Source organism: Diplodia seriata, assembly GCF_021436955.1.
Source record: "Diplodia seriata strain FDS-637 chromosome Unknown scaffold_14, whole genome shotgun sequence".
NCBI lineage: Eukaryota > Fungi > Ascomycota > Dothideomycetes > Botryosphaeriales > Botryosphaeriaceae > Diplodia > Diplodia seriata.
In genome coordinates, this window is record NW_027117321.1 from 198,542 (window position 1) to 225,108 (window position 26,567).

At 31.3% G+C, this 26,567-nt stretch overlaps 5 non-coding genes across 5 annotated transcripts; all 5 read left to right on the forward strand.

Annotated features, from left to right (window-relative positions):
- Positions 1-3,324: 3,324 nt before the first annotated feature.
- Positions 3,325-3,395, forward strand: SLS55_010655. Its single transcript has one exon. It is a non-coding gene; the product is annotated as a tRNA-Thr (tRNA).
- A 3,399-nt stretch (positions 3,396-6,794) lies between these two features.
- SLS55_010656 lies at positions 6,795-6,868 on the forward strand. Its single transcript has one exon. It is a non-coding gene; the product is annotated as a tRNA-Glu (tRNA).
- Positions 6,869-7,891: 1,023 nt separating this feature from the next.
- Positions 7,892-7,963, forward strand: SLS55_010657. Its single transcript has one exon. It is a non-coding gene; the product is annotated as a tRNA-Ala (tRNA).
- A 2,478-nt stretch (positions 7,964-10,441) lies between these two features.
- On the forward strand, positions 10,442-10,514 carry SLS55_010658. The gene has a single exon. It is a non-coding gene; the product is annotated as a tRNA-Phe (tRNA).
- Positions 10,515-17,725: 7,211 nt separating this feature from the next.
- Positions 17,726-17,798, forward strand: SLS55_010659. Its single transcript has one exon. It is a non-coding gene; the product is annotated as a tRNA-Met (tRNA).
- The last annotated feature ends 8,769 nt before the right edge of the window (positions 17,799-26,567 follow it).

The following is a 26,567-nucleotide window of genomic DNA, read 5'->3' on the forward strand; positions in this document are numbered from 1 at the left end:
ATACTGTGGTATTGTAAGAAAGGTCGTAAGTGATAGGTCTACATTAATGATCCATAAAGGAAGAGGGGATATTTTAGACAATACTCAGGAAACAGTTGCTAGTGGACGGTTTATGCGGGGCACAGATCCCATAAAGAGTACCTGGGTATATCCAAAGTTAATTTTGTAAAATTGCATATAGCAATTTAATATATCTTGTCTGATTTTCAAGGAAAATCAGACATATATATTCTATATTTATTTTGTTATTAGTTATGCATATAACTAATTCAGTTATTTTTCTATTGAGTTAGAACTATATTTTTTAAACTAAGTAAGATTTTAACTATATGGGAAATAGATGTAAAAAAAACATTAATCGCTTTACAAAGTAAGCTTAAGAGTCCGCCTCATTTTGGGACGGACTCTCAAGCGGTGCGGTAATGTTTCTAGTTGTTATATTTGTATGCTTTGTTATCAAATATATTCTTATAATGATTTTGATATATACTTCAAAAGTTTAACGGCTTAATCTTGCTTTACTGTTTGACCTACACGTCTTTCAGTCGCTTAAGCGGGGCATAAGATCGCAAGACGCAGAAAGGAAAGGTCTTGTATTATTGAAAAAGCTACGCTAGGGATAACAGGCTAATTGCGCCAGAGAGTACAAATTGAGTGCGCAGTTTGGCACCTTGAAAAAAAAATTCAAAGTTTTTTTTTTTCATAATGTGTATGTATTTTAAATAATTATTTTTTTTAGTAGCTACTTTAATGAAAAATTTGATCAAATTTGATGACAATATAAGAGATATGTTAATTGGTTGTTTATTAGGTGATGCTCATATTGGAGTATCTGGAGGTAATAAAGCATTTATTACTTTTGAGCAAACTACTAAGCACGAGGGTTATGTCATGTCTATATACCAGGCATTGAAAAATGCTGGTGTTGGTTTACATGATATTAAGTATTACTCTAGAAAAGATTCTAGATATAATAGTGTTAATGGCTCTATTTATTTTAAGACTCATAATTCTGAGTTACTTTTTCCTTTAGCTAGCCCCTTTTTTTTTTATTTTTTTTTATTTTCTATGTATATACAATAGAAGATTAAATAATAAGAAAATAAAAAAAAAGTAAAAAAAAATGGGGCTGGTCCCCAGCACCGAGTGGGCAAGGCCACACGAAGTGGGGACTAGTATGTTTTTATCAGGAGGTAGTAAAATATTACCTTTAGTTCCTGTCTAATATTTTTTTTTGTTATTTTATAAAATAACAAAAAAAAATATAAGCCTCTGGCTATATTTTTTTTTTTTTATTTTTTGTTTTTATTTATATTATTATATTTATTTTATATAATGTAAAACAAAAAATAAAAAAAAAAATAAGGAACCACTCCCTTACCCCCCCCTCGCCCCCCCCTAAGAGGGGGGGGTTAAGGGGGGGAGTAGGGAATAGAACAATACTTAACTCCGAGAGCGTTAGCTTTCTGGATTTGTGATGATGGCCAATTAGTTAAAAGAGGAGGTATAACCCTATGTACAGATAACTATACCTTAGCTGAAGTTGAGTTATTAATTCAAGTATTAGCTAATATGTATAATGCTAAATGTTCTATCCATGGCCCCCTTCTCGGCTCCCATTTATGGGAGCCGAGAAGGGGGTATAAAAAGTTATTTTTAAAAAAAATATATTTTTTTTAAAAACACGCCTGCTAAAGCAGGCTGGGGTACCCCCCCCGCTTTCGCTCCCCCCCCTTTTTGCACTATCGCACAAAAAGAAGAACGCAAAGCAAGGGGTGCCCTAACCACTCCCCCCCAAGGGGGGGGGGAGTAGGGGTAGAGCTGATAGATTGTATCATAGGATCTACATAGGTAAAAACTCCTTTGATAACATTAAGCCGTTAATTACACAATATGTTCATCCCTCTTTTCTATATAAATTACACATAGGGGAAGAAAACAAATAAAAATTAATTAACAGGTATCTTATATATAAAAAATACATTAAACATTGTGACATCGGGGGTTTCTTATAGTAATATAAGATTAGTAGTAGGCTATATGCTGGAACTTACTATAATTTATAGTGACAATCAGCAGGGAAGTTTAAGTCTTTATAAACACCCTCAACGACTAAACGCCTACATCCAGAAGAATATTCTTCTCTCGAATACTGGATGAAGATATAGTCTAAACCTTAAGGATTCTTAAGGATTAATAAATTAGCGATGTCGGCTTAGCTCATCCACATGAATGCAGGAATCATGAAGGGTACGACTGTTCGTCGATTAAAGAGCTACACGAGCTGGGTTAAATACGTCGTGAGACAGTATGGTTTCTATCTTCTAGAGGAAATTAGAGTAAAATAAGGATAGCCCCTTCGTACGAAAGGAGTTGGGTATGTTAACCTCTGGTTTACCTGTTGTTTATACGCCTAATATTAATATAATATAATATGTTACACTGTCAATATTAATATATTATAATACATTGCACGTGTCGTAACTGGAGGCTCAATGCCTGTCCAGACGCATGTGTGCCGTAAAATTTAATGTATCAATCAAAAAAAAAATGGGTGTAAAGGGTATTGCTTTTACTCAAGTAAGTATATATAGTATAGGCATGGCAGGAAGGCTATGTTAGTTAAAGATAAGTGCTGAAAGCATATAGGCACGAAACTTACCTTAGGATACTCTTAAATATATGTAGTAGAATACTACGAATATTACTTTTTAAAGTATTTATAGGCTTTAGCTTTTAGAGTTTTAATTCTTTTAGGCATAAAGTACTAATATTATTATCGACTAATTAACATACTTATCGAAAATATCTTTTTTATGCGGATTGATGTAATAGTAGCATAATTGGCTCATGTCCAGTATATAGAGGTGCAAATCCTTTATCCGCGTTCTTCTCTCCCTAGCTGTTTATTTTTTTTGTTATTTTATATAATAAAATAACAAAAAAAATATAGGCAACGCCATCATTTTTTATTGGCTCCGTTTCCTATATTTTTTTTCTTAACCTTTTTTTTATTTATATTATTATATTTATTTTATGGCATTTGCCCTTGCCCTAACTTTTTTTATTAATTTATAAAATAAATTAATAAAAAAAGTAAGAAGGAGGGCTTATATTTTTTTTTGTTATTTTATATAATAAAATAACAAAAAAAATATAGGGCCAAGGGGGTAAAAAAAAGGTTAAGAAAAAAATAAGTCTCGGCCTAATATTTTTTTTTCGTTACGAATTTATCTATGATAAATTCGGGCCAAGAAAAAAAAATATAATGCCTAATAAGGCGGCTGATACCCTTCTCCGAGGTGGGCAATAAAAATTAAACATGCCTGGTTTGCATAATAGTAATGCACCCGTTTTGTAATCGGAAGATATGAGTGCAAATCTCGTACTGGGCTTATACATAATATTTGCATGATCTAATTAAAAAATTATCTGGATTATGTTTTAAGGCTATAGCTTAATAGGTAAAGCAAGCTGCTCATGATAGCTCAGATAAGTGTTCAACTCACTTTGGCCTTACATTAGTATTATTTATTTATTTTTTTTTTATGATAAGTAAATAATAGTACTTCACCTTCATACTAAGTATTCATATAAAATATTTATAATTTAGTGTAACCAACCCTCCTAGTCCTAAAAAGTAGCCCACTTCATTTGTTATTTTATGGCTTCTAACAAGCCATAAAAAGTACGGGCTAGCCACAAAACAAGGGGGTTAGGGATCGCGTAAAGGGAACAGAGAAGAGGGAAGAAATCTACAACCTAACCCCTGCATTCCGGGACTGCAGGGGTAAGGAAATAATCCCTTGTTACAAGGGAGGACAGAGGATATTTATCTCATAACTCTTAGTATTTAGCTCTCCATTCCCTCCAGGGTAGCCGAGCCGAGCCGAGCCGAGCCGAGCCGAGCCGAGCCGGCTAGACGATTGTTCTGGAGTATGGAAGGGTTAAAACGAAAGAACATATAAAAAAAAGGAGATCCTTTTTAGGTTTAAAAACTTTAGGTAAGTGGAGGGACCTTTAAATATTATAGGTTCGAGTCCTATGATCTTCATTTATTATTTTTATTTTCATTCTTTGAAGCTGTTTAAATCAAATTAAGATAAAATACCTTTGGTGGAATTTATGCTTTTTATGGTCCTAGTTTAAATGTAAGTACTCGACCGAAGCTTCTGGTGGATTTTTTTTACTCCAGTTGGAGGTTTCCTTAATTAAGGGACCATTTTTACGCAGGGAAGATAATCATATAAAGACTATCTTGAAGGTTCGATTCCTTCTCTTTTCATTTTTATTTCTTTACCCCCCGCCCTTATTTTTTTTTGTACTTTTTACATGTTAAAAATAAAATAATACATGTAATTAAAAAGTACAAAAAAAAATTAGGGGTGGGCCACCTCCCTCTCTCTCAGGAGAGAGAGGGGGTAGCCTCCTGTTGTTGTAATTTTTTTTTGTTATTTTATGCATAAAATAACAAAAAAATAAGGGCTACGTGGTCCCCCCCCCCTTAGTCCCTCACGGGTTATTTAAAGGACCCCTGATAGGGGACCTTCCCCAGCTTCATTTTTTTTTTTTTCAAAAAAATGAGTTGCTCCGCTAGAAAGTTTTAAAAAATAAAACTTATTTTTTAAAAAAAGATAACAAGTTTGAAAAAACTAGAGGAGCCTTATTTTTTTTGTACTTTTACAAATTTGTGGTCGTACAAGTACAAAAAAAAGTTAGTTGTTGTTTAAACAACAACCCGGAAAAAAAAATTAGGGACAGATTATATTTATTTTATAAATAAAAAAAAATAAAACAAAGACGAAATTATTATTATACATAATTATAAATAAATATTTATAGTTATATATTAATCCGAGAGCTGGAATAGGTATAATTTACCTTATATTGAAAGATAAACATTTTTTAATAGTCCCTCTCCCTAACTTTTTTTATTAATTTATTTTATAAATTAATAAAAAAAGTAAGAAAGAGCGCTAAATTTTTTTTATTATTAAAAAAATATATTTTTTTAATAATAAAAAAAATAATGCGCGACTCTTTAAGGGACCACACCCCCTTTCCATTTTTTTTTCCAAAAGTAAAAAAAATGGAGCCAGCCAGCCAGCCAGCCAGCCAGCCAGCCAGCCAGCCAGCCAGCCAGCCAGCCAGCCAGCCAGCCAGCCAGGGGGGGTTGGTGTTTTATTTTTAAATTAAAATCCAAGTGCTGGAATGGTAGACAGGGAAAATTTAAAATTTTCTGAGATATTCTCGTGGACGTTCGAGTCGTCCTTTGGATACTAATGCTTTTTTTATTGCTCCGCTGGTTTCCCTTATTTTTAAATGCCAATCATGCTTTAATAGAAGGCTGGGGGAAGGTCTTTCTCCGCTACTAATTTAATTTATTAAATTTCCATTTTTCTTGACTCGCAAGTCAAGCGACCTCGGTCTATCTTTTTCAAATGGACTCAGGGGTCCTGCTTAAGCACCCAATTCGGATTTGGAGGGGTGAATCTAGTCCCTTGCTTTGCTAGAAGGGGGGACTCCCTAACTCTTGCATTCTGGGACTGCAGGGGTAAAGTAAAAAAAAATTATTAAAGAAAGGAGGCTATAAAAACAGGTTAACCTATTTAGTTGGCGTACGCCTACTAGTTAGAGTGTAACTCTGTATTTTTATACAAAATTGTAGAGGGAATGACTTAAATGCTTTTGTACAGTTTAAGTTTTTTGTGTTTTTATTAGAAATAATTTATAAGGTATGTGATTAATTATTTATACGATAGACAGTAGGGTAGTATTATATATTTTAATACGTTGGTTAAAATCCACACGATAGTTATTACATATTTACTCAAGTTTACATTAAATATTGAGTAAAATATAGGTTATTAGCAACCCGGGTCTTTAACCCGGGTCTGGTTTTTTTTCTTTTTTTTTTATTTATATTATTATATTTATTTTATATTTATAAAAAAAAAGAAAAAACCGGACCCGGCAACTCCTTTTTTGGGCCGGCCTAAAAAATATATTTTTTAATCGGCCTGGAGGGGGGGTCCCCCCTAACGAAGTAACTCCGTCATGGAGATCCGAAGGACCCCCTGCTTTATTTTTTTTTCCTAGCAAGATTTTTTTTTTACCCCCTTGGCCCTATATTTTTTTGTTATTTTATAAAATAACAAAAAAAAATATAAGCCCTCCTTCTTACTTTTTTTATTAATTTATAAAATAAATTAATAAAAAAAGTTAGGGCAAGGGCAAATATAAAATAAATATAATCTGTCCCTAATTTTTTTTGTACTTTTACAAATTTGTAAAAGTACAAAAAAAATAAGGCTCCAACACTTCAATTATGAAGTGTTGGAGCCAGCCATGCCTTATTTTGTTGTCAACAACTAGCTTTTTTATTATATGTATTATCTATTCTTAGCATATAAAAAGTTGTTTTTTTTTCCGGGTTGTTGTTTAAACAACAACCCGGAAAAAAATAAGGAGCCTAGGGGAGACCCCTACATTTATAAATGAAGGGGCTAGGCTAGGCTAGGCTAGGCTAGGCTAGGCTAGGCTAGGCTAGGCTAGGCTAGGGAAGGGAAGGGAAAATAAATAAAAAAAAACCCGGAGCCGGTTGCTCCTAATTTTTGTTGTTTAAGCTTTGCTTAAAACAAAAATAAGTAAACGTTCAATTCGTTTTTCTTGGCTCCGCCTATACAAATTATATATAATTTAACATTTTTATATTATGTTTATATTAGACTCAATTGTCAAGAGGTTACTGGGTTTAATATTTAATATATTAAATATATATAAAATTCTAATAAGACCCTGTCGACAAGTCTGGTTAAGTCATAACTCTTTCACTGTTAGATCCAGGGTTCGAATCCCTGTAGGGTTAATAAACGTTTAAATATTAATAATAATTTTTCAAAAGTTTAGTATTAGCTAGCTATAGTTAGTTTACTGATTGATTAAATTTGATAGGTTTTTGTTAATAATTTATAATATTTTTTGAAGAGTAATATATTAGAACTTATCCCCGGGGAGTCCGCCCCCTACATTTCTTTTTATTTATTTCATAAATAAAAAGAAGATCCGGGTGGGTCACAATACCCTAGCCCCTAATTCTTAAGGGCCTGTTTTGCCGGTTCCGCTACTGATTTTTGGGTTGCTTCCAATTTTTTTTTCTTTTTTTTTTTACAAATATAAAATAAATATAATAAAATAAATATAAATAAATAAAAAAAAAAGAAAAAAAAAAGGAGCAACCCCTATATTTTTTTTGTTATTTTTTTTTTCTGGGGGCTTGGCTTAGGCTAGCAGGACAAAAACCTTTTTTTTACCCCCTTGGCCCTATATTTTTTTTGTTATTTTATTATATAAAATAACAAAAAAAAATATAAGCCCTCCTTCTTACTTTTTTTATTAATTTATAAAATAAATTAATAAAAAAAGTTAGGGCAAGGGCAAATATAAAATAAATATGATCTGTCCCTATTTTTTTTTTTCCGGGTTGTTGTCAAAAAAAAACAACTTTTTTTGTACTTGTACGATCACAAATTTGTAAAAGTACAAAAAAAAAATAAGGCAAGGCTCCAACACTTCATAATTGAAGTGTTGGAGCCTTATTTTGTTGTCAAAAAAAACAACTTTTTTAATTCAATATATTATTTTATTCTTAAATAATAAAAAAGTTAGTTGTTGTCAACAACTAACTTTTTTATTATATGTATTATCTATTCTTAGCATATAAAAAGTTGTTTTTTTTTCCGGGTTGTTGTTTAAACAACAACCCGGAAAAAAAAATAAGGAGCCTAGGGGCTAGCAAAAAATTTTTTATAACACTTTCACTGTTACAACCCGGGTTCTAATCCCAGTAGGGTTAATTCAATTCAAGATAAATTATACATATAAAGTGAAAGGGGGTATAGTCTAATTGGTAAGACAGCGATCTTGCTTATCGTAGTTTTAGGTTCGAGTCCTGATATCTCCAATATGTATTATAAATAATACATAATAGTAATTTCCTAGCCCCCTCTTCATTTATAAAGGCTCTCCATTGAGAAAAATACATTTTTCAGAGCCTTTATAAATGTAGGGGTCTCCCTTGGAGGTTAGTTGGGCAACCCACATCACCTAGGGTGAAGGGGGTATTTGTTTTAATATATGAAAAATGCCTAACTTATTCATACATCCTTTAGATGTTTTTTTAGCCTCCTTAATAATGCTGCCCCCCCCCCTTCTAAAATTTTTTTGGGGGGGGGGTGAGAAGACATATCCTTCTATACGATTAGGTATAGGAGATATATATGTCTATCTCACCTTGGTGATAAAGTCTGAACACAGACCTTGAACCACCTTTGTTGAACTAATATGTTCTTCAATTGTGCATTGGAGGATTCCACATACAGCGTACTAAGGAGGTCGTGCCGATTGTCTACGGATAATTGGAAGGTCTCTTTATCGGTCGAGAGGCAGTAGATTTTATATCCTGACTCGCCCGATTAGATAATACAACCCTAAAGGGACAACCTTTTTAGTACCTCCAGCCCACCTTAGGGTGGAAACTGAACTATTAATAATTCTGAGACAAAACTTTAGATATAATACACCACAGGTGCACGATGCAAAAAAGTTGGTCGATGCTATTAATAGCGGTATGATCTCCATAAATGTAGGTCGTTCAACGGTAGGATTAACAATCTCTTGATTGTCTACCTTGAACATCCGGAGTCCCTTGATGGTCAAGTTATTGAGTTTTACAAACAAGTAAACTCAATTGAGGCTAAAAGTGGAAAACCGTTTTTGGTTCTCTACCTTAAAGCCAGTTTTGTCCTCCTTCAATAATCAGTTGGGGGACAAATTCTTGACAACACGCGTCCCTTAAAGGCCGCGGTAAGTCGAACAAGCTCCGGGATCCCTCGGATAATTCCTTCTATCTTAAACCCTGTTGTTTTTTAGGTAAATCAAACCCCGGGTTTAATAAATTTAGTATATTTTTTATATTTTATATACTTTATTCTTACGTTATGTAAGAAAAGTATATTGTTTAGTATATTTACTTTATTCTTACGTCATGTAAGAAAGTATATATGAATCGGTAAAACAAACTAAAAGCCCGTTATGATGGTGATTAATGCAAGTTTATAATTAAGGATCGATTAATAAAATTCCTTTATGGTTGTGCGCGGATACAATGTATCCAATATAATACATTTATTTATTTATTTACAAGTCGACGTACAGTTACACCTATATATAGGCATATGTATAGGTCATTACGTGTTGTTACATTTTATATTATGAAAACAAATAAAAGAAATTTATACTTGGAATTATTTCCAAGAAGAGCTGCTATGCCAGCACCAAGTACACTTAGAATGCAAAATCGCCATAAACCCTTAGCTACTAGTTCTTCTGAAGGAGCCTAGAGAAATGGTTAAATTAATTAATGATATTCAAAAGCCATTAAAAGTAAATCAAAAGAAATTTTATTCTTCCTCAACTGGGTCTTATTTTTTTTTGTACTTTTATCTAAAATAAAAGTACAAAAAAAAATTAGGAAAAGGTCCTCAAAACACACCTAAATCTAATAATAAATCTAAATGAATAGAAAAAGCTATAAAAATAGTTATAAAAATAGTTATTATATTTAGTATAGGGTTTATTATTAGATGATATATTAATGATATATTTGGTGTTAATGTTTTTGTTGATTATACTAATAGAATCTCTATTACTTATTACTCATTTATGAGTGGTTTATCGGTTTTAATTAATGAATTACTCAATCTTATTGATGGACCTAAAATTCCTTTTGGTGGTGGTGGTGTTGATTTACCTTCTAATATTAAGGAATATAGAGGTAAGGAGATAAATACGGGGGTGAAAGGAATAGTTAATACTATGGATAATTCTGTAGGGGGTTCTGGGTGCCTAATTTGTTCCGGGTTGTTGTCAACAACTAACTTTTTTATTATATGTATTATCTATTCTTAGCATATAAAAAAAAAGCCCCTGCCTGGGGGGGGTCCCCTACATTTATAAATGTATTTTTCTCAATGGAGAGCCTTTCTAAATGAAGGGGCTGGGGCCGCATTATTAAGAAGGCAGGGAAAATAAATAAAAAAAGGTTTTTGTCCTTAATAATCCAGGGAGAAAAAAAAATAAGCCCCTTGTATAGTGGGGGCGGTAACCACCCCCCCGTATTTTTTTTTATTATAAATAAAAAAAAGGGGGTCCCCCCCCTAGGGAGCAAAAAAAAAAAATAAGAAAAACAAAACGGATGCATAGTATATATAAAAAAAAAAAGAAAAAAAAAGGGGGTCCCCCCTAGGGGAGAACCTATTTAAGGCCCTCTATTAAAAAAAAAAAGGAGGCTCATTTTCTTTTTTTTTTATTTATTAAAAAAAAAAAGAAAAAAAACAAATAAGAAAATAAGGATTTTCTTAATAAAAAAAATAGATTAAAAGCCCAAGAAGCTCAATTGGTAGAGCGGAACTCTGAAGATGTTTAGGTTATAAGTTCGAATCTTATCTTGGGCATGTAAGGAAGGGATAGGGATAATGGATTTATTCTCGACCTTTATTTACCCCCCCCCCTTTTTTAATGTTTGTTTTTTAAAGTTAAAATCTTGCCCTTATAACTAAGTCAATGGGTATGCTGAAATTTGGTAGACAGGTCCCGCTTAGGACGGGATGATATTAAGTCATGTAAGTTCAAGTCTTACTACCCATACATTATGCTTTTCCCATTTATCGTGTAAAAGTATTACTAATATTAGGATTTATGTTTATAGATATTGAGTTTCTTATTTTTTTTTTAGTTGGACTCTCATGGACGCCTACTAATTATTAGTTGTTGAAATAACTTATATGTTTATATATATAGCAAGTACTAAATGTATGGGTGTGTTTAAATACCCATTGGTTAGCAAAGCAAAAAAGGATAATATATAAAGGAGGGTTGATATCATTAATTCTTTTTGTTATAACATAACAAAAAGAATTAGTGAAAAGGGTTATATATATATTGTTTATATTATTAATATTATATTAATACTTTTACCTTTCTCTCAACAAACCGGCTCCGTCATTAAAAAAAATGATGGGGAATGAAATGTTTTATTGTATAGCAATTTATTTTTGGCTTTAGTTTTTTTTTTCAGATTCATTCTATAAATTTATAAACATCCTTTATCGCCTTTTTTTTTCTCCCTGGATTATTAAGGACAAGGACAAAAACCTTTTTTTTACCCCTTGGCCCTATATTTTTTTTGTTATTTTATTATATAAAATAACAAAAAAAAATATAAGCCCTCCTTCTTACTTTTTTTATTAATTTATAAAATAAATTAATAAAAAAAGTTAGGGCAAGGGCAAGGACAAATATATAATAAAGAAAAAAAATGGGGGGGTAAGTGTGTGACCTCCCCTCCCCCACAAGCATAAGGGGGGGTAGGAGAGTTATCCAGCAAGCATTTTTTTTGAAGTGCCTCTATAGATAGAAATGTATTTAAATTCTATTTATCTATTTCTCTTTTTTTTTATTGCTACGCAATAAAGAAAAAGGAAATTTTTTTAGTTTAAGCTTTGCTTAAACAACAAAAAATAGAAGTTGTAACATTCTTTGCGATATTTACATATTTATATACATATATAGAAACGAGTAAATTACTTGCAGGCTAAGGAGAAAGCAATTTCTCCTTTCGAAATATCTATATAAATATATAAAAGGGGCCCTAAATAGATAGGTTCCTTCTATAATAAAGACCTATTTTATAGGTCTTTACCCCGGTAAAATAAAAATTTTTTTAATAAGACCGGTCTCCTCTTTCTTACTGTCGCAAATAATCTTTAATCGTAAATTAAAGAGTTATTTGCTCGGCTCCTTTATGGGGGACTTCGTAGCCCGGTCTTAAATTAATTATAGTAGGTAATACACTTATATAGAAGTATATTAAATTATTCTATCCCTTTTTTCTTTTATTAAAAAAAGAAAAATTCCTTAGGTGGCAAAGCCTAATAAAAAAAATATATTTTTTTTATAAGGCAGGAATTCGAGGAGGCACCTCTATTCTGTTTGGGTTTTATCGCCCTATTTCCGTGTTTTAATTTCTTTTTTTATGTCTAATCTTAATAATTTTAATATTTTTAATAACGACTTAGTCGTTTCTTTCTCTCATCTTTCTCAATACGCGATTCATAATAGAAAAAGTTGAGTAAATGAGAAGCATTTATCTTTAAATGTATCAGTTGCTTGTTTTAATAGAAGGGTTAAATGTCAATGGATTAGCAGGTCCTATATCTCGTTTGAATGTTAATAGATTTATTATAATTAAAGTAGTCAACATTGAGAATTTTAAAGATACTCAACCCCCCCCCTTGAGGTTTACCTGCATAATGTCCACATTACTATTTTATCTACAAGCTATGATTCTTTTTTAGAGATAATTAAGATAGATAGGGATGGTTTATTTAAGAATGTAAACCAATCTTTATACATTTTCCGTAATCTCCCTTTATCATGTTTTGTTAAAGATTTAAATGATTTAGGTATTAAAGTGAGCGGGGGGTTTAGTAATAAAATACATCTTACTTCTCATTTAGGTGTTAGACATCATGCTTATTTATTGGCTTTATTTAATTTTAACCTTATTGCAATATTGTATTAACTTTAATAATGTTGATTGTAATTGAACTTCTCCTATAGTAGACACTACTCCTAAAATTAACAGATCAAGAAAAGATGTTTCTTTTAAGGAAGATGGTAGGGTCGTTATAGATAGTAGTAAAAGTAATATCGATAGCAGTATTAATTTGCAAGATTCTTTCACTATACTTGAGGACGATAATTATTCAGCTTCTTTACCCTTACGTAAGACGGAGACGCCTTCAGATTCGAGCAGTTCTTTAGGTTTATATAACTCTAATGTTGAGGGTAATAAGTCCAGCGATAGTTCTTTATATAAAGGTTTCAGTAGAAAAGGTGATTCCAATAAAAGAGAATATCATACCTCGCGTACATTAAGTGTTTATAAAAATATAAATACATATAAAAAGGATGGAGAGTTAAATACTAAATATCTAGTTAATACATTATCGCCTAGCTATAATGCAATTAACGATATTTTATTAAATCGTGAGCTATCAAATTTTGAAAAACAAAAAAGAATTGAAGGAATTCTAAGAGAATTCTGAAAAATTGAGCTTTATAATTTGATTGGAAATAAAAGAAGTGTAGAATTGAATAACATAGGATTAAGAATTATAGCTAGACAGCTTAAATCTTTAGACGAAGATCTATCAACATTATTAAAAAAGACTTCATTCTCTTCTCACAAATCGTACGCGAAAGTTATTAAAGAGATAGATTCAAGTTTAATTCTTTCTGTTGTTATGGGGAAAATAATACCATTTGTTGTAAAATATAGTGATTTGGAAAAACAACCTGTAACTAACCTTATGTGGAGTACAGGTGAAGCTATATTAAGAGAAGTTGCTTTAGAATTGTATAAAAGAGATTTGAAAAGTGGTCACATAAGCTCTTAATTAAAATTTAATGATTATATTAAACAAAATAATATATCTCTTAGTGAAGATGAGTTAATTAAACTCGGTGTAGACCTTATTCAATTTTTCACCCATAGATCTAACTTTGTAGAACTAAAAGAGGTCTACAAGAAAAAAGACCTTTATAGACGTTATCTTATTCCTAAAGAAGATTTAAATAAATTAATAGAGAATATAACTTATTTAGAAAGTGAGGAAATACCTATGTTAGTTTCCCCTGCGGATTGAAAAATAAATTCTAAAGGGGAAGTGATAGAATATGGAGGTACTTTGACAAATAACGAGTTTAGGTACAAATATTTGGTCTCTCAGTCTCATAAAAATCCGGCCCCACTTACCTCATCTCTTCAGTCTTGATAGAGATGAGGGAAGAGGCCGGAAAAAAGATGAAACTTAATAAAAGTCTTATCGATACTATTAATAAAATGGGTCGTACTGGATATACAATCAATAAAAAAGTCTTAAGTATTATTATGGAAAAAGAGTATTTTGCAAAGGAAGGTGAAATACTGATACATTTCAAATCACATGAGGAAAGTGAGCTTTTAAGTAAATATGTGCAAGATAAGAATTTAATTAAAGTTAATGAAATCACTGCTTATAATAGTAAATATTTTTATGATATATCTATTTTAAACATAGCCAGGTTAATGTATAATGTTGATAAGTTATATACCCCTATTTCAATTGATTGAAGAGGTAGATTTTACACATCAAGTTGTGTATTGAACATACAAGGGGGTGAACTAGCTAGAGGTTTACTTATGTTTGCAGAGTTATTAAGTCATCTTGTAAAAGAGAGTTTTATCGCTATTTATGGGGATAAAGATTGTATAGATAAATTCCATTCCTATGTGGTAAACAACATTGAAGCTGTATACAAAATAGTGGACAATGTAGTTATAGATAAAGAGGGTAATTGTCATGATATTCCTTCTAAACCTAATCTAGGAGATATGAATCTTAGATCGCAACTATTGGAATAAAAATATTTAATCAACTAAGAGATAATTCTTTAATTTGGTATAATTAGCTTAATTTCTTTAATTTCATTCTTCAATACCATAATAATTAACTTTATCTTAGTTTGGTTACTAATAATCTAATTAAAAAAAATGGTTTACACCGTTTTTTTAACTTTATATGTAATATACATATAAAGTTTTTTTTTAATAAGGAAAGTCATATCGGTTTAGTTTTATATTTAAAAGCTTTCCTTTAACAGCTAGTATTAAAACCAAGATTTGTTTTATCTTAGTGTAAACAAAAACCAACTTAAAGTTTTGTTTATTTTTTTTTTTATTAGGATTAATCGTAGTATTATGACTACTGCGTATTAATCACTTGGGAGTGATTCTCAATAAAGCACTCTCACTATTTCTCCTGGGGATATCGCTAGATCGATAGAATAAAAAATGCTTGCTGGATAACTCTCCTACCCCCCCCCTCCCCCGCAAGCATAAGGGGGTAGGTTTCCTGCTGCTAGCTGCATTGGAAACTGACTCTACGGAGTAGAGTCGGGAGCCGGGCTAATATTTTTTTTTTCTTGGCCCGAAGAATTTATCTATGATAAATTCGGGCCAAGAAAAAAAAATATAATGACCCTATAAACCCAATCCAGGGTAGACGAATAGGTAAAGTCATGATTTTTTGGTAGTCATATTTGGGTGTTCGACTCACCCCCCCGGAATTTATTAATCTGTATTTAAATAGTATTTTTTAAGACAAGCAGAGGGTTACTTATATTTTTTCTCCCCTTCTTCCACTTGGGTTGCTCAGCTACCCCCTTTTTTTTTTGAAGGGTTGCTCTGCCTTCCCCTTACCTCTGCAGGTTTTTTTCTTTTTTTTTATTTATTTATATTATTATATTTATTTTATATTTATAAAAAAAAAATAAAAAAACCATGCAGAGGGGAATTATTTAAAAATAATATTTTTAAGTAATCACGCCTTTTTTTTTTATTTTTTTTTTTATATATTATTCTATTTATTATATATTTGCCCTTGCCCTAACTTTTTTTATTAATTTATTTTATAAATTAATAAAAAAAGTAAGAAGGAGGGCTTATATTTTTTTTTTGTTATTTTATAAAATAACAAAAAAAAATATAGGGCCAAGGAGGTAAAAAAAGGTTTTTGTCCTGCTAGCCTAAGCCAAGCCCCCCCAGTCCAGAAAAAAAAAAGGAGGCAGGGGGAAAGTCCCCTTTTTCTTAATAAGGGCTTTACTTATTAAGAAAAAATTTATTTGGCTGAAGCTGGCTAACTTCGTTAGCCAGCCAACAGAAACTTAGGGTCCTTACCTTTTTTTATTTATCTGCTACGAAGGGCTAGCCCCTCTTTGCTGATAAATAAAGATCCGGGGTGAGTAGCTCCTTTTTTTCCTTTTTTTTTACCGCCCGGTCCTCACCCTTGCGAATCGGACCGGTCCATCCTTACGTATGGAGCGGCTTATCTTTTTTTTTGTACTTTTACAAACTTGTAAAAGTACAAAGTTCTCCGCAGGCAAGAAAAATTAGACAAATATAAAATAAATATAATCCCTCCCTTGCAACAGGGAAGCTACTCCATCTTTTGTGTGCTCGGCTCGGCTCCGCTCCGTTCCGCTCCTCTCCTCTCAAAACCCTATGTATTACTGCAGAGTGGAGAGGATATATAAATAAATGATGGAGGATAGAAAATAAATGCTGGAAAAAAACCCGGAGTCGAGCCGAGCCGAGCCGAGCCGGTTGCTCTTAATTTTTGTTGTTTAAGCTTTGCTTAAACTAAAAATTTTTCTTTTTTTTTTTATAAAAAAAAGACCCGGGTTGCTCCCCTAATTCTAATTAGGGGAAAAAAAAGAACCAAAGGGTACTAGTCCCCCCCCTGGATTATTAAGGGGGACTAGCCCTTATTTTGTTGTCAAAAAAAATACATTTTTTTTTGACAACAACCCGGAAAAAAAAATTAGGCAAGGCTCCCTCTCTCTACTAGAGAGAGAGAGAGAGAGGGGGGTATAAATAAAAACATATAGAGATTTAATTCGTGTTCTGTTGGATAAAATATATAGGAGGATGTAGTTCAATAGGCAGAACAACTGTATGTGGAACAGTAAGTTCCCTGTTCAAGTCAGGGCGTCCTCCCCTACAAGTTTATATTGTTGACCAATTTTTTTTTACTTTTTCAAGGCTTATTTTTGTCCGAACTTTGTACTTTTTTGTATTAGTGTTATTTTATGACTTATAACAAGCCATAAAAAGTACAGGCTGGCTCGGTTCGGCTCGGTTCGGCTCGGTTCCGCTCGGCTCGGCTCGGCTCGACTCCAAATAGGAGCAGCAAAAAAAAAATAAGAGCCTGCCTTTTTTTTTTCTGCTCCTAATTCCTGCCTTATTAAAAAAATATATTTTTTTATTAGATTTTGCCGCTTAAGCAATTTTTCTTTTTTTTTATTAATAAAAAAAAGTAAAAAAAAATATTTTTTTTCCTTTAATCTTTCTTCTTATAAGAAGAAAGAATAAAGGGGGGGGCTAAACCCAGAAAAATGCCCGGAACCCGGAAAAAAAATAACTTAAGTTATTTTTGTTATTTTTTTTTTATGCCCTAATTTTTTTTTTTCGGGGTTGTTGTTTAAACAACAAAACAACTAACTTTTTTTGTACTTGTACGACCACAAATTTGTAAAAGTACAAAAAAAATAAGGCAAGGCTCCAACACTTCATAATTGAAGTGTTGGAGCCTTATTTTGTTGTCAAAAAAAACAACTTTTTTAATTCAATATATTATTTTATTCTTAAATAATAAAAAAGTTTTTTTGACAACCCGGAAAAAATTACCCTTCAGGGTGCCTAATTTGTTCCGGGTTGTCAACAACTAACTTTTTTATTATATGTATTATCTATTCTTAGCATATAAAAAGTTGTTTTTTTTTATTTTAGCCCTAATTTTTTTTGTACTTTTTAATTACATGTATTATTTTATTTTTAACATGTAAAAAGTACAAAACAAAAATAAGGGGGGGTCCCCTACATTTATAAAGGCTCTGAAAAATGTATTTTTCTCAATGGAGAGCCTTTCTAAATGAAGGGGCCGCATTATTAAGAAGGCTGGGAAAATAAAAAGGTTTTTGTCCTTGTCCAGAAAAAAAAATAAGAGAAAAAGCAACAAAAAATAAGACACAGGGTCAACAACATAAACTTTTATAAATTTAAGCCAGGATAGTTCAATTGGTTAGAACGTTAATTTCATGCATTAAGAATGAGAATTCGAGTTTCTCTCCTGGCTTATAGTTACAGTACAAAAACATAATTAGTCTTTGCAGACCTTTTCCTCCCCACCTTGTCGATAAGGGGGGGGGAATTGAGTGGTCCCTGCCTCCCTCTGCAAATATGCAGAGATAAAAGGGGAAGGACCTCCTCCCCCCTTCGTAGGAGGATTAGATTTATTTAATAAAGCCTTTAAGGGGGAAGGAGGGCTAAGAAGAATAACAGATAGTATTATTGTAAACATTTAAAATCTATTATTTTGTTAACCGAGTTTCTTTACTCCTTGTTTATTTCACTTATATTTACCCTAATTTACCCTTTTTTAAATTAGGACAAAGCTTCAATATATTATTTAATTCTTAAATAATAAAAAAGTATGGGCTAGCTTGCAGCCACAAAATTAGTATGCGGAACAACTCCGCTTTCCCCTTTATTTTTTTTTGTCCTTTTTATGGCTTGTATATAATAAAATAATAGATATAATAAAAAAGTACAGGTTAGCTTGTAGCCAACCCGGAAAATTTTAATTTTTTAAAAGATTTTTCCGGGTTGCTAGCAACCCGGAAAAATCACGCCTCGGCTCGGCTCGGCTCGGCTCGGCTCCGCTCCTTATTTTTTTTTACTGGTGCTGGTCTTCTTTTTATTGTTTTAAAAGAAGGCCAGCACCAGCACCACTAAAAATAATAAAAAAATAAGGTAAGGTCCCCTGAATAAGGCCACTCCCACTCCCACTCCCACTCCCACTCAGGGGTCCTGCTTAAGCACCCAATTAGGATTAGGATTCGGATTCGGATTCGGATTCGGATTCGGATTCGGATTCGGATTTGGAGGGGTTAATCTAGTCCCCATTACCCCCATTTTTTTCTTTTATATATATATATATTATTCTATTTATTATATATTTGTCAGCTGAAAAAAAAGAAAAAAAATGGGGGTTAGGGGGGGGACTAGTGATTAAAAAAAATATTTTTTTTCTTTTTCTTTTATTTATATTATTATCTTTATTTTATCTGCTCCCCTTCCCCTTTGCTGTTTGGAAAAAAAAAGAAAAAAAATAAGTAGCAAGTAATTTATAAAATATATTTTATAAATTACTTCAGAAAAAAATAAGGGGGAAGTGAAAAAGTAAAAGAAAAACATGTGTCTTAAAAAGTTTAAATGTCTAACATTCAAAGAAGTAATTTCCAAGCTCATCCGTTCCATTTAGTGTCACCATCACCTTGACCACTCTTTTCAAGTATAAGCTTATTAACTCTTACTACTTCAGCCGTTTCAACTTTCCATGGGTTTTCAAATGCTGGGTATGTATCAGGAATAGCTCTTGTTACAGTAGTTTACACTATGTCATTATGATTCCGTGATATAATATCAGAGGGTAGAGTATGATTAAAACGTACTATACTGTCTATTTATAATTTAAATATTGCTAAAGCTATCCCTTTCCCTAATTTTTTTTTGTACTTTTACAATTTTGTAAAAGTACAAAAAAAAATAAGGGAAGGTCCCTTCAGGGGCCTGACCCTAGGGGACAGTCCCTTCGGGACTAGTAAAGAAGTAGAAAAAGCTCTAGATAATTATAAAGCTAATAATAATCATTATAAATTATATGCTAATGATAATAAGTTAGGTTATTATCTAGCAGGTTTATTAGATTCTAAAAAATTTACTTTCTTTGGTTTATATACTATTAAGGGATTATATTTACCTGTTACGATATCTAAGTTAAGTACAATAAAAAAAAGTTATAGTGTACCAAAAAACACTAGTACAGATTTAGTGATTTGAGGGGAAAATCTATATTCTGGTTTCAATACATTCAGACTTTCTAATGTAGAATTAAACATGTTTAAACTTCCACAATATCAACGTAGTATAATAGTAGGATTATTATTATCTGATGGTTGATTATCTTATGCCAGTGCTAATAATAAATACCCACGTTTAGGTTTCGAGCAAACTTCTCTTCAAACTTCTTATGTTTGGTTTGTTTATTGAACACTATCTCATTATTGTTATAGTTTACCTAAATTTAAAACTAGAACTAGAAACGGTGTAATTTTGAGTTCTTGATATTTTTCTACACGGAGTTTACCTTGTTTTGTTGAAATTTATAACTCTTTTTATCTTAATAATAAAAAAGTTATACCTGAAAACATTTTTCATTTATTAACTCCTGTTGCTTTAGCCCATATGATTATGGGGGATGGGTCATCTGTCTCTGGTGGTTTAAGAATTAGTACTGACGATTTTACTGTAAAAGATGTAGTCAGATTAATTAATGTATTAATAATTAAATATGGGCTTAAATGTTCTCTTCATATGCTTGATGATAAACCAAGAGTTTATATTAATTCTAGCTCAATGGGTTTATTAAAATCTATAGTAGATCCATACATTGTTCCTAGTATGAAGTATAAACTAATACCTAAGATAAGTAAAAAATCTTCTTCGGTCAATCATATAAAAAATTATTCTACTTTATGTAAGAGTAAATTGAACACAGGTTTAATATCTAAAAAAACAGAACATTTTAATATAGCATTATTACCTTATAAACAATTTATTAAAGAAATAAGTGCTGAACAAATTATATCTCCATATCTTTATAGTGTTTTTGTTGGTTTACTCTTATCATCAGGTTGAGCTAATATTCATAATAAAACAAAAGCAAAGGCACGTATTAAATTCCGTCAATCTTATGAAAATAAGGAGTATCTTTATCACATATATAGAGAAATATCTATATTTTGTGAAAAAGGTCCCTATCGTTTTACAAGTGGTCATCTTTTTAAAGGTAAACCTATAGACGTGATATTAATTAGTACTAGATGGTTATATAGTTTTACTGAAATTTATTATATGTTTTATAATAAAAATGAAAAAATAGTGCCTCACAATATATACGATCTTTTAACACCTTTTGTTCTAGCTCAATTGGTAATGGGTACGGGTAAAATTTTACAAGGAAGAGGTTTAATACTTTGTACAGATTATTTCAATATAGTAGCTGTTGTTAAGTTAATTAATGTATTGATTATTAAATATAGATTGCATTGTAATTTACTACTAGAAAAAGATAAACCTTACCCGGAGGGACCGGGTAGGTCCCTTCGGGTCAGGCCCCTCGGGACTAGAATTTATATTTATCGTAATTCTGTGGATAAATTAATCATGATTATAAAACCTTATATGTTATCTTCTATATTAAAAAAAATTATCTAATGGTCATATTTCTCTTCCCAACCCCCCCTCTCTCTTTCAGAGAGAGAGGGGGGCGTGATCCCTTATTTTTTTTTTCTTTTTTTTTACTAATACCATAAAATAAATATAATAATATAAAAAAAAAAGAAAAAAAAAATATAGCCAAAGGCATTAAAAAAATAACAAAAATAACTTAAGTTATTTTTTTATTTTTTTTAGGCCGGGATTGCTTTAGGTATTACTACTTTAAATCGAGTACTTAACCCTAGAATAGTCTTTACTTCACATATTAATAATTTAGGTTTATATGCTTTGATCCAATCAAATTTGGGGCCCTAACATAGGTCGTTTTCAATTGATAGGTAATAATACTATTCGTTATATTATTGGAGACAAAAAAGGTATTATATTTTTTATTAATTTGATACACGGTAAACTTAGAACACCCAAAAATAGAAGATTTAATGACTTAATTAATTTCATTAATATCAAATACTCTACTAATATATCAGAAAGTTTACTAGATAGTTCACATTTTGCAAATAATGGTTGGTTTACAGGTTTTACTGAAGCTGATGGGCATTTTGGGATTAAATACGTTGAAAGTAGAGCTAAATCAGATACTCGTAAGAGATCTGTTAGTGAAAATGTAAGTCTCAAATTTAGATTGGATCAGCGTTCATATGATAAATCTACATCCTCTCCTATGAGACCTTTTATGGAAAAATTCGCTTTATTTTTATCTTGTAATCTTAAAAGTTACACTAATAATATGGGCTCAGAAATACTATCTGCAAGTGTATCATCTATAGATAGTATAACATTTCTTGTAAATTATTTTAATAAATATCCTTTATTAGGTGATAAGTTTAATGATTATAAGAAATGAGAGGTTGTTTATAATATGATTATATCTAAAGAACATCTTACTGATGAAGGAAGACTAAAAATTAGATCTTTAATATGAAAAATATAAATAAATTATAAAAAAAAAATTAATTATCCCTCCTCCAACACTTCAATTCTGAAGTGTTGGAGGACAGAATCTTGATTTTAGACGGTTTTGGTACTTATATGTGCCCTATTTAAATTTAACTAATTGCTGAAAACTCTTACCATAATAAGATAATCCGCAGGAAACCAACGGACGGATAAATATCCTAGTAGGATCTTCAGAGACTATATGTTAAAATTTAATACGTTAAAGGTAGTATATTTAACCTATTAAGTAAGAGATAGTCCAATAAATATATAAATATATTTAATTTTTTTTGACATATTTAGGAAATCATACCCTGTCGGTTCAAAGAGGTATAAATTTAGGTGTAGCTTTATTCATAGTATCTGAAGGATGTTTCTTCGTTGCTATTTTCTGAACTTTCTTCCATAGTGATAAGCATTGTGGTTAAGAGCCAAACTCCGGGGAAGCCCTAAAGCTCTTTTAACCAAGGATTTAAGGGAAACCTTTTATTTGGCCTGATTAATGACTCAGGGTACGGTAATATCAAAAGAGATGAAGGAAACTGAAATGGGTGATCGCGGATCTAAATCAGATAATTATCCTTATCTGTAAAAGAGCAACGAGTAGACGGTTCTTTAATGTAAAATTAATTTTATATTATAAGGTGTACTCTTAATTACGGTAAACCGGTTAATATTTTTATGAATGAATCACTATACGTGAACAATACTTACCCTGACGGGGAAGGTCTCTTTCTGGGTCCTTACCTGTTTTCTTTTATTTATTTCATAAATAAAAGAAATAGCAGGGGCAAGTCCACCTTAGGGACTAGAGTAATTAGTACTCAATCTTCACGAAAGATTGATCCTAATTATATTACAGGCTTTACTGACGGTGAAGGCTGTTTCTATATAGGTTTAAGTCCAGATAAAAATTATAACTCAGGTTATAGAGTTAAACTATCATTTCAAATAGGTTTACATGAAAAAGATTTAGGTTTATTAAAATTAATTATTTCTTATTTTGGTGTAGGAAAAATTAGTAAATTGGCTTCAAATTCAGTACTATATAGAGTTACTAGTCCCTCCGGGCCTGTCCCGGTGGGACCTTCCCGGTCCCCCCGGGAAAGTATAGATGAATTAAAAGTTATAATAGATCATTTTGATAGATATCCACTAATAAGTTATAAATATAAAGATTATTTATTATTTAAACAAGCATTTGAATTAGTTCAAAAAAAAGAACATTTTTCTGTTGAAGGTTTAAGAAAAATTGTGGCTATTAAAGCATCTATTAATTTAAAATTATCTAGTAATTTAAAAAACGCCTTTCCAAATGTAGTGCCAGTTACTATACCTAAAATAGCCCCCCTCTGGCGGCCGAAGGCCGCCAGGGGGGGTCATTTTGACCCCCTCCCCATAGGGGAGGGGGCTAAAATAGAAGATAGAAAAATATTAAATTATAATTGAATAGCTGGGTTTACAGATGCTGAAGGGTGTTTTTTTATAGCTCATAAAAAGTCTCAGGCATCTAAATTAGGTGAAACAGTTTGATTAAAATTTATATTAACTCAACATAGTAGAGATGAAAATCTTCTTAAAAATTTAATTGAAATATTTGGGTGTGGTAGATTTGTAGCTAAAAACACTAAAGAATATGGAGAATTTATTGTAGAAAAATATTCTGATATTAGGGATAAAATAATACCATTATTTGAAAAATATCCTCTTTATGGTATAAAAAAAGAAAATTATTTAGACTTTAAAAAGGTATCAGAATTAATAAATAATAAATCTCATTTAACTTTAGAAGGTTTAGAACAAATAAAGCAAATAAAATCTGGAATGAATAAATATAGAAAATAGATCTCTGTGTGGGCTCACATTGGTATAAATCACAAAAAAGTTGGATTCTAATTATATTATGCTAAGTATATTGACCTTTTAATATAATTAAATATTATTTAAATAAAATATATATATGTATCGTATAATTAAGGTAGAGTGCATTATCACCTACAGTAGAATTAGGAGCTATGTGACCTCCGCTTGGGATTCAAGCAGTAAATCCTTTTGAATTGCCTTTATTAAACACAGTATACCGTGTAATTATCTTAGTAGATAATGTTGCTGTGTTGGTGAAAACCCAACTCTACGAGCTGAATTTAACTCTTAATTATTACTTTATGGACTTTCCTATGTTACTATCTTTACCTTTATCGGTAACTCGGTTTTCTCGTGTAGGTCTACCTTACTCCGAAAAGAGATACAATAAATTGGTAGCTAAGAATTATTTAAATAGCGCTTATCTTGATAAATTTTATAGATGATTCGTAGGATTCTCAGATGCTGAAGGTAATTTCGGGATATCTTCTTTACTAAGCAGTAAAACAAACAAGATTGAAGGTTTTTCTTTCAAATTTAAAATTTTAAATCTTATAGGTGTACAAGGAGGTTTGTTTAATAAAAAGGGAATGTTAGTTAGAAGGCTACATACTAATACAAGTAGTAAAAATACTTCTTTTGATAAATACTTAGAAGGTTTCACAGATGCCGAAGGTTGTTTTATAATTAGTATTAGTAAAGTCTCTTATTTTTTTTTGTACTTTTTACATGTTAAAAATAAAATAATACATGTAATTAAAAAGTACAAAAAAAAATTAGAAAACTAGGATGGAGAGTAAAAGCTACTTTTGCATTCCATCTGGATAAAAGAGATTTACCTTTATTACATAGAATAAAAGACCATCTAGGGGTAGGTAATGTTTGTGTTACTAGTAAGAATAGTGCAATGTTTTCTGTTTCTAGGTTAACAGACCTTATTAATGTAATAATTCCTTTTTTTTGACAAGTATCCTTTAGAAAGTGTTAAATCTATTGATTATATTTGTTGAAAAAAATGTGTAGAACTAATGGCAACTAAAGCACATTTAACTTCCTCCTCATCACCTCTGCAGTAATGCAGAGGGAGGAGGAGGCCCAGGAAGGGTTGGAAAAGATAATACATATTCTAATCTCTAATAATAAAAGTCTTAATAAATCCCTATTAAATTTATATTCTGATACACAAAAATTTGATAGACCCGTTTATAAAGATAATGGTTTATCTCTTGATCCTGACTGGGTTTCGGGTTTCACTGATGGTGATGGTAGTTTTTATGTTACCATTACTTCAAATGAAAAACGTAAACAAATAAGAGCTTTCTATCAAATTGGTCTAAAAGATAGAGATATCTTAATTCTGGAAAAAATTAAATCTTTTTTCCATAACATAGGTCAAATAAAACATGATTCACGTAATAATAATTATATTTACCAAGTAGCTCGTATATCCGATTTAGTTGATGTAATTATTCCTCATTTTAGAAAATATCCTTTACAAGGGGATAAATTAAGAAAATTTTTAATCTGGGCTGATATAATTACTTTAATGAACTCAAAGGCACATCTTACTCAAGAAGGATGGACAAAAGTTCTTCAATTAAAGGAACAATTTAACCTACCTGGATAGTATTTAATCTTATGTACTAGCTCCCCGTAATATTAGTTTCGGGCTAATATTTTTTTTGGTTATTTTATAAAATAACCAAAAAAAATATAAGTCTTACGACGACTGAAACCACCCCCGTATTTTTTTTATTATAAATAATAAAAAAAAGGGGGTAGGGCACATAAAATATTTTTTTTTGTACTTTTTTATTATAAATAATAAAAAAGTACAAAAAAAAGGTAGAAGGAAGGGAACCTTCAGGAGAAGTACTATTAATGCCTAATTTGGCTTAATCTGCCCAAATTATAGGTACAGGTTTTAATTAACCACTTTAAAAGTTTATAAAAAAAAATTTTTTTTTTAAGAAACCACCCCCCCTATATATTTTTTTTATTATAAATAATAAAAAAAAAAGGGGGGTAGGGGGAAGACATTTAGATGTCTTAGATAATGGCGATAATGTAGTACTTAAGGACCATACTGTGAGAAGAATCCCTGTATTTTACCCTATTGCTTCTGAGTAAATTAAATCATCTCCTATCTATCCCACCTCCAACACTTCTTTATAAGAAGTGTTGGAGGAATGGAGGAATGGAAGGATATTATACATAAAAAAATATAGGAGTTAAAAAAGGAACTGAGGTAAGGTTACAACCGAATCAGTTCTGAGTTAGTAGAAAAATTAGGTGAAAACGGTTAAAGGTATCCTAACCCAAGACCGTCGGCAGTTGTAAATGTCGCTACAGACTGGTTCACCGGGGCTGGGCTGAAATGTCCGTTCTAATGTACAGTCGGACTCTAAAACGAGTGTGAAAATCGTTAGAAGTCAGGATTACCCATGCACACACAGCGGGTTCACCGTAGACACAATGGTCGTAGACTTCTTTAATATAGTAAGGTTGGGCCTTGCATGTATTAATTAGAGTTGAATATTATTATCATCTGGTATCACAGTGACTTATGCTCACCATTCTTTAATACAAGGAAATAGAAGTGGAGCTTTATATGGTTTAGTAGCTACTGTTGTTTTAGCTGTTATCTTCACCGGCTTAACGTATATTTATATGCTTTTTTTCTTTGTTGGTTTTATTAAGTGATCCTTAGATAATTATTATAATTCGCCCACGATAGCTAAAC